Below are 9,138 nucleotides of genomic sequence, written 5' to 3' on the forward strand. Positions count from 1 at the left end.
TAGTGGTACCGTGGAGCTTTACACTTTTGAACAACCTAACCATTTTACTGTCATTTTCCTTTAAAAATAAAAGAAAATGAAAGAAGTGCCTAACAAGTTACTGCCTTCTAATAATTTAAAAAAAAAAAAAAAAAAGTAAACATTTATAGGTTTTTAAATTAAAAGAAAAAAAAAAGGATAATGACAAAAAATTACTAGAAATTGGTGCATGTTGTGTGGATTAGATATCTTAATTAGTAGCCGTACAAAGACTTGAGGCTAACCATCCATAATCCATTGATAAATACAGATAGAATAAAGTTGGTGGTCTGGTATCATCACGTCATCCAAATCAAAACCCAATAAATAAGAAATGTGTGTAAAAATAACTACTCAACGACACATCAAAATGTGGGTGCAATGACCTTTTGACGACATCCTCCTGTTGGAGTATATAATCATTAAGATATTGACTATAATGGACTCTTTTCTGGTGGAGGGGAGGGGCTGCTTGAAATTCTTGCCTCTTTTGTTGTTCAAATGAAAACTATGATGGCCTACAAGTCTTGGAATACCAAACCAAAAAAAAAAAAAAAAAAAAAAATCCATGCCTGATGGTTCATGCAATCGAAGAAGGTAAGCTCATCTCATTCCAACTGATTTGTCATTATTTTCAGAGTAGAGAAGCATTTTTGGTAACATTTTATGTTACTAAAAAATTTCTTCATCAATTCTATTATTTCTAGAATCTTTTACTATTACCCACAATAATTAGAATATTTTCCATATTCCATATCCGCCCAAAAAAAAGAGTTAGTTTACATCATCAGGTGAATAAACTACCTCTCTGAGCTTTGGAAATTGGTCCTCTTCAGAATTTTGCATCTTTCTTCTCTTCCTTACTCTAGAGAGATCAAAAGGCTAATTATATCACTAATTTTGTTATCCTTGCCATCCTCACCAGTAAGGGCTGTCCAACTCTAGTATATGTTTTCAAACCAGAGGGTCCCCTGCTTAGCGGATGTTTGTTCTATTTAATTGAGTCGAAACAATCATAAATATTGTTTAAATTTTACTATTCCGCAAGTTTTCCAACACAAGTTTTCGGTTTATGACCCATTGAGTACGTGTATAACTTATCCATTAAAAAAAAAAAAAAAAAAAATCCAACAAGGCTGAGTCTCCTTGTCATTCTGTGCCGGTGGAAGGTACCCCGATTAGATGACTTGTCTCAGAAGAGTAATACAGCAGTGATCACAGAAATGACAACAAGAATATTTTCCACATGTCATCTTGAGACCGCTGAACCAGATTTTGCAGTTGCCAAATTTGAACGTTGTCAAGTAGTGCCTGATGCCTGATGCCAACACAGCTTTAGATTCTGACACCCTAATTCTCAATGAGAGAGAATCTGATGTTCAGGTGAATTAAAAATATGTTACTACACCTGTAAATAATGAGAACTCAAACTCAAAGCCTTCGTGCCTTCTGGATGATGACCATATGTCTCAAAGGTACTGAATCCGGAATAGAAGAAGAGCAATCGGCTTTTGATGAAGGAGCTTGAGAATTCATCTAGAGAGAAGCATGAAATTAAAACCTAAGTTTTAAGGGGAGGGTCTGAATTGCCTTAAGTAAGTTTTCCTGATCATTTACATTCATATTATTTTCTTCATAATTAGTATATATGTTGGAACACATTTTTGGTTTGGACTAATGTATATCAACTTTTGGTTGGGATAAGGTTGTCGACCATGGAGAGCTGTCTACGACAAGGTATGCCTTTTTTCCCCTGAATAAAGTTACCATTTTCACATGCATTATTGATCCAGTGCCTTAATTGGAATTACCATTGTTTTTTGTTTGGTGAAGCTAATCACGCTGGAGCAATTGTCAATGCCAAAGTACTAGTAACTTATAAATAAAAAAATGCCAACCTACTAGTAATTTTGGAAATGACTTTTTCTTCAACTTTTGTCATCAAAGAGTAGCTCGGATTATTGGATGTATTAGTAGTTCTTTTGATTTCAAGAAGTAAAGTCATAGCATTGGCAATGAAAGCAATTCAAATATGTTAAGTACATTCTGGTGACGATGTTTTCTAGGTGCAATTTGTCACAGGACCCCTATGTTGGAAAACTTTGTTGACCCTCCTTGCTATATGCATCTTTTAACATTTAACATGCTTTACATAAATTTTTATTCCTGATTACTTGGCCAACATGTAGCAGAGATATTGTCATGTTTGATTCTTTGTAACTAAAAATTGTATAATGGTTTACATATAATATCATAATGAAGAGGATATTTACTGAAATAAATGAACTGATGCCATAAAATAGTACAATCATGACAATATGTTTTTTATTTTAGTTGTTTTCTAAGTAATTAACTATATACCTTTTTCAATCTGTAGGTACCATTATTAGTGTGTGTCTGTGTAGGGTGCTTCCAAATTTCAATCAATCATTGAACCTTAGAATTTGATTTGTACTTTTTCTTCAAATTCTTTCCATTTTAGGGGTGCCCTTTTACATACATGAGTAATTGTGTAGCACACCCTTATGGCGAACTTTATATTATATTACTTGCCCCAAAAAGAAAGAAACGAGCTATATATTATCAAAATAAAAAGGTTAAAACTAAGAAAGTATGCAAGAAAGGTGGATGCATTATGTCCAATCATCCATTATTAGTCCAAAAATTCAATGCAAGTAGAGTTCACTAAAACAAGGTCCAAGGACCCAAAAATTTAAGTTAGGGTTTGTTTCTTGGTATGATATGATGCCTATAGAATTATGTGCTATGAGTTAATTTTCCACACTGCTATTGAATTATGACTTATGAGCCATTATTGCAGTTTTCCTCATTCTTTAGGCTGTTGCTGACAATGGTACATTATTGTCTTCTCTTTATGGTTAGGTTAGGTGACCTCTTGTAAGTTGTGTTAGCAAGTGGGAGTCTTTTAAACCCCCAAAGTAAGAAACATGACATTTGTTCTTGCTTATCACTATTGTCCTTTTTTTCCCTGCCATTACCAATATAGTTATAATCTCACATATATGAACTCTATTAATTACAAATTGCGAACCATTTTTACTGTTCTTAGTAGTGTAGATATTTTCTTCTTGTATAAGGTATCCATAAATAGTCTTATCTTTTAATTTGTGAATTGAGGACAAGTGAATCATTTATCTACTCACATGTTATGTCAAGCAACAAAGTCCCTTTCAACAAGATTGCAGAAAGAAAAAAATGAAAAAAAAAATTTAGTCACTTTATTATGAATAAATAAACATAAGATACCACTTTTAGAGGCGTATTATTTAAGTGAAATATGGAGTTTCTTAGGACTAGTAGACAACAAACTTGGTCAAAGGTGTGTTATTAGGACTAATTAGAGAGGGTTTCTGGGTTTGTGACGTTTGTGGTAAAGATGGTAGGCGCATTTAATTTTGGCATATTATGTGATGTGAAGTAGCATGAAAAGAATCATTTCTTGATTTGCTCCTAATAGCTGCAGATAAGGAGAAAGGATGTTCCCATTAATTCTTATGTGGAGTACTTAGAAGACAGGGGCTTTTGTTCTTGAAATCTTGGGTTTGTTAGAGATTTTCAAGACTAGGAATTAGAGTCATTCAATTCTTTGACGGGCCTATTACATTCTAATATAACAATGGGTAAGGGGGTTGATAGACTGTTTTGGAGCCGTGTAAGTTGTAGCTCAATTGGCATCTCTTGTACATCTAGGGTTCAAATGTCCCCTTTCCCAACTACCAAATTATTTAATTTAATTTTTTTGGAAGCCTAACGAAATAGCATATTTGATGTCTAATCTTTTTATAAGGTTTTGAAAGTTAAGGTGATATGCATTTCCTATGGAGTGGTCTAATAAAGTGCCTAAGAAATCCTTTTTTTTATGGGGGTCTGGATGGTTGTATTGGAGAAAATTTGAACTTTGGATAATTGTCAAAGAAATGTTAATCTATTGAAATGGGTTGTATGTGTGATTATTGTGCGTTAATAGTTAATCATCTTCTACAATTCTACTTCATTGCTCAGAAGTTATGGTTTGTTTTCTTGGCAAGATTTGGAGTTCTTTACATGATGCAGTAACAATAAGAAGGAAATTTCATGTATTTTGATTGGAAATTATTGTTTGAGTGACATAAGAGTAGGCTGGTGTGGATTGCAACTCCTTTTTGTCACATGTCAATTATTTGGAAAGTAAGGAATAACTGGACTCTCAACGCTGTTGATCTTTCTACCCTTGAGCTTAAGAATCTATTTTTGAGAACTTTGTATGACTGGATGTGAGCTTATTGTGATGTTTGTATCTCTTCTTCTTTTTATTGTAATTTCTATTTTTAGAACTGTTTTATCCCATGAATTTTCATTTGTAATTTTTAAGTTTATTGCTTGTATGCTTCTTTGATTTAATTCCATCATAAAGCACCTTATTGAGAGAGAGATAGAGTCTTTATCTTCATCTTAATTATTTCCAATAGTATTAAGAAGAAGAAGAAGAAGAAGAAGAAGAAGAAGAAGAAGAAGAAGAAGAAGAAGCAAAATTAGGATTTCTTTTCCCCTTTTTCTTGGGGTGGGGGTTTGAATGGCCTTATACTCTTTTTAATTATGGTTAGTAATCTTTTTCTTTTCTCCTCTCTCTCTCTCTCTCTCTCTCTCTCTCTCTCTCTCTCTCTCTCTCACATATCCTATGATCCTCCTCTACAGCCTCTCAATCTTTTTGAATTAATGATCCAAGATATTAAAAGTTGTTGTTCTTTGGTATCTCTTGACCATCAATTCTTACCATGCCTTTGTTTTTGTTTTTGTCATATCATCTTTTATTGTTTTAGATTTCATTTGTGTGCATGTCTGTGTATTCATGATTTAGTATTTGTTAAAACTGGTTCTAAGTCTAGTGCGAATGATACAAAGTCTTATAAGAAGTCTAGACAAGAAGCGACACCATCTCAATTAGTTAATGATAATGGACATAATGAATCACGAGCTATTCAAGTGCTATTAATTATAGTTTGTTAATTAGCTGTTAAGCTAATCTGCGTGTAATTACTTCATTTGTTCCTGTAAATATGGATAGTTATTTAGCTAGTGCCTCTCTAATTATTTGGGGATTGATTTCATTTTTCTCATTTTTCAATAAAATTTTCCATTTTATTTAGCTTGTTGCTTCTGAGCGAGTGAGTGAAATTCTTAATATGGTATCAGAGCTCTAAGCTCATCAATGGCTTCCACTAAAAATTTCACCAATCCAATCACTACAAATTCTTCTTCTACTGGTCAAGCTATTGCAAGAATGGTAGATCCATCTCTCAATCCATTCTTTCTGAGTAGTAGCGATGTTCTAGGTAGTTGATTGGTTTCTTAACCATTAACTGGTACTGAGAATTATCAAAGTTGGTCAAGAGCTTTGATTGTATCTCTAAAAGTGAAGCACAAGATCAGTTTTCTGAATGGAAGTATAGCCATTCTTGATGCTTCTTCAATAGAGTACATCTCATTGATCATCAATTCCATCTTGAAAGAAATTGTTTCAAAGTGTAATGTACACTAACAATGTTAGAGAAGTGTAGCTTAATCCGCAAGATATGTTTTCACAAGGCAATGCTCCCAAGTATTTTTGAGCTTCAAAGGGAATTATCATCTTTGACTCAAGGTCAACTCTCAATTGTGACTTACTGGTTCAAGGCTCTTTCAGATCAGTTAATTAACTTTCAAGCTGTTCCAAATTGTATGTGTGCTTGCACTTGCAACTAACAATGTTTACACTTCACCTCCTTCTTTCCTCCAAATGGTGGTTCTTCAAGCACACCATCTGCTCCTCTAGTTCCAGTGGTGAATGATAGGGTTTCATCCTTCTCAATGTCCTATTACACAAGCTTGATGTGACCAACTTCTGAACTTTCTGAATTCTCAGTCAATCATCGATTGAACCAATTCTGCATCTCAAACTTCTTCTGCTTATGGATCTGCTATGGTGAATTTTGGTGCTCAATTTCAGTCTAGTGGTGCTACTTCTGCCCATTTCATTAACAATTTCATAGGTAATATCATTTCCCCTTCTACTCCTTCTAGCATAGATTCCAAACATTCCATTTTTTCAACCAGTATTGTTGATAGACAAGCTTTTGCATCTAAAGATTGGATCTTGGACATAAGGGCAACTGATCATATAGTCCACTCAATCACTCATCTTACCACCATTACTTTTGCTATTAATACTGTTGTTCATTTATTAATTAGGGAAACAGCATTAGTAACTCATATAGGCACAATTAAACTCAGTGAAACTCTTATCTTGTTTTAGTTTCAACTTGATCTCCATTAGTCATCTTACAAAATATTTATTTTGCTGCTTTCTCTTCATTTCTAACCTGTGCTTTATCCAGGACCTTGCTCATTGGAGCTTGAATGGTCTTGGTAAAGAACATGGTGGTCTCTGCTTCCTGCAAGACTTCAAATCAAATATGTTCAAATCAGTTGTTTCTTCTGTACATACATGTCCCTTTAATGCTTGGCACTATTGCTTAGATCATCCCTCTAATGAGAAATTAACCCTTCTTGATAAGGTCTCTCTGTTAAATAGAAATAAAAATGATCTTTGTATGATTTGTCCAATTGCTAAGCAAAAAAGGCTTGCTTTTCATTCCAATACTCATGTTTCTCATGTTTTGAACTCATACATTGATATGTGGGGACCCTTCTCCATTCCTACCACTGATGGTTTTAAATTCTTTCTTAAAAGTGTGGATGATTATTCCATGTGTACTTAGGTATACTTGCTTAAATCTAAGTCTAAAACTCAGTTCCATTTTGTGCAATTTTCCACTTTAGTTGAAACACAATTTAATTCAAAGTCAAGTGCATAAGAACAAATAATGGGATTGAAACTCCTCAATTTAATTCATCAATTGTCTTGTGTTGAAACTCCTCAATAGAAGTCCATTGTTGAGAGAAAGCATCAACATATTCTCAATGTGGCTAGAGCTTTAAGATTCCAATCCAAACTCTTTGGGGAAACTGTTCTTACAGTTGTTTATCTCATAAACAGACTTCCTACTTCTGTCTCACATGACAAAACTCCATTTGAGTTGCTTTTCAATACACCTTCCTCTTATGAATCTTAGAGTCTTTGGCTGCTTGTGTTATACTTCTACTATTTCTGCTAACAGACACAAAGTCAATCTAGGCTTTCCCTTTGGTAGTAAGGGGTACAATCTTCTTGATTTGGCCTCTAATACTGTTTGGTTTCCAAGAATGTTGTCTTTTATGAGTCTATCTTTCCTTTCATTTCTTCTTCTGTCACTGAGGTTGTTAAGTCTCATATAGATCCTTTTGTGTTTCCCACACCTCTACAGTCATCCACAAAACCTCACTACACTTTTGTTCCTATCCAAGATGATCATGTTTCTTCTTCTGTAGATCATATGATGTTCCTGTTGCTCTAGATTCTTCTCTTTCCGCAAAATCCTCTTCTCCTCCATCTGCACATACTAATTGTCCTTTGCCAGAACTACTATTGGCAAACAACATACATACACAATTTACAAAGTTGATAATGGAGAATATCTTGTTCATGTACATGGATGCTAAGGAGATCACCTACAGTTCAAAGTTTCCCAAATGGATTTTTTTTAAATGTTAGTTAAGTTTATTGTGGTTAATGTCTGGTGTATTATTTTGTGCTTATGACCTAGGCATCTTGTGAATGGTTGGACATGCAAGTTTCTATAGGGGAAGGAGAAGCCAAAGCTCGTGACCTGAATGTTGTGTTTATTGAAACTAGTGCCAAGGCTGGCCTTAATATTAAGGTAAGCAATTAGTTTCCTCTACTTTGGATAGCTATTTATAAAAATGCTAATGGTCTGATGCAAGAAATTAAATACACATGATTTTGGTTGGGCGCACTTCAAACACTGCAGACTTCATCTTTGGAAAGAAATGGGTTTTAGTGAATTTTACTAATGATCTGACCATCAAAGGTTCTATATATTCTAAGATAGCAAGAGTTCATTCATACTTGATGGTTACAATAGCTGTTTCATGCTTTAGCTGAATTTCAGGTCTGCAAAAATACTTCATGTTTGATCAACCATTTATGTTGCCATAATCTAACTAACACAATGATGGTATATGATTATTTCTTTCCCAGGGAAAAAAATAAAAATTAAAAAACTCTCTTATGTAAGCTTCTTGTTGTCAGGCACTGGTTTGGAAGATTGTAGCACCCTTACTTGGAATGGAAACACTTTCTTCAACCAAGCAAGAAGGCATGGTTAATGTCAATCTTAAGTCTAGCAATGCAGCTACAACGCAGTCCCAACCATAGTTAGGAGGATGTGTATTTTGATACATGCTATGGACCTATGATCCAACTTCTTTGCCCCATCCATAATGTCTTATGAATCATATCATGTGTCTGTAAAGTACACGTTGTCCTCTTTTTGTAGCTTTGTCCCCTTTTTTTAGTTGCTAAAGGATTTAGGTGCCATTTGGTAATTTTTTTGAAAATACGCATTTTTAGTGAGCTAAACTACAAACTCTTATTCTAAAAGTGATTATATAAAATATAAATGTTTGGGTCTATCCTTTATTCTGAAAGAATCTTTATGTTATGTTAGGTATGTGTTAAAAGGGTGACTTTTCCTACTCCAATTCACAATTCTGTCACCTATCAGACAGATCTCTCCCCTTTATTTGGTCACCCCATAAATTGAATTCTTCCCTTATATATGTATAAAAGATGAGGGAATTGCACACATCCGAAAATTAGTTAGGATTTGAGACAACAAAAAAAAGACCCTTTTTTCCCTGTTTACATGATCTGCTTTCTAGTTCTTAAGCATAGCCCTTCCTCACCCAAAAGTCACAACCGTTAAGTGCATGTGACTACTTCACTTAAGGAGCTTGTAACATTGTTGATTACCCATTCACCCTTCCAAGGCTTAAAGTTTTAGCTATTATCATCCCTCTAGTTGCACTGATTGTCCTATGCACGAGATGTATGTATTCTCTCTCTCATAAAATTTAATGTACAGATTCCAAAACTATATGAGATACACATGTTGTGAGGAGGATGTATACATTGGATGCATGAAATGGTTTCTTTTGGCTAAGTTTATTCTTAAAATTGAC

At 34.1% G+C, this 9,138-nt stretch overlaps 1 long non-coding RNA gene across 1 annotated transcript; it reads left to right on the forward strand.

Annotated features, from left to right (window-relative positions):
• The first annotated feature begins 461 nt into the window (after nt 1-461).
• On the forward strand, nt 462-8,551 carry LOC136069442 (uncharacterized). Its single transcript, XR_010630677.1, has 4 exons — nt 462-1,613; nt 1,724-1,755; nt 7,701-7,814; nt 8,207-8,551. It is a non-coding gene; the product is annotated as an uncharacterized LOC136069442 (long non-coding RNA).
• The last annotated feature ends 587 nt before the right edge of the window (nt 8,552-9,138 follow it).

The sequence above is a fragment of the Quercus suber genome, unplaced genomic scaffold (genome assembly GCF_002906115.3).
Source record: "Quercus suber isolate HL8 unplaced genomic scaffold, Cork oak 2.0 scaffold_170, whole genome shotgun sequence".
In the NCBI taxonomy this organism is placed as follows: Eukaryota; Viridiplantae; Streptophyta; class Magnoliopsida; order Fagales; family Fagaceae; genus Quercus; species Quercus suber.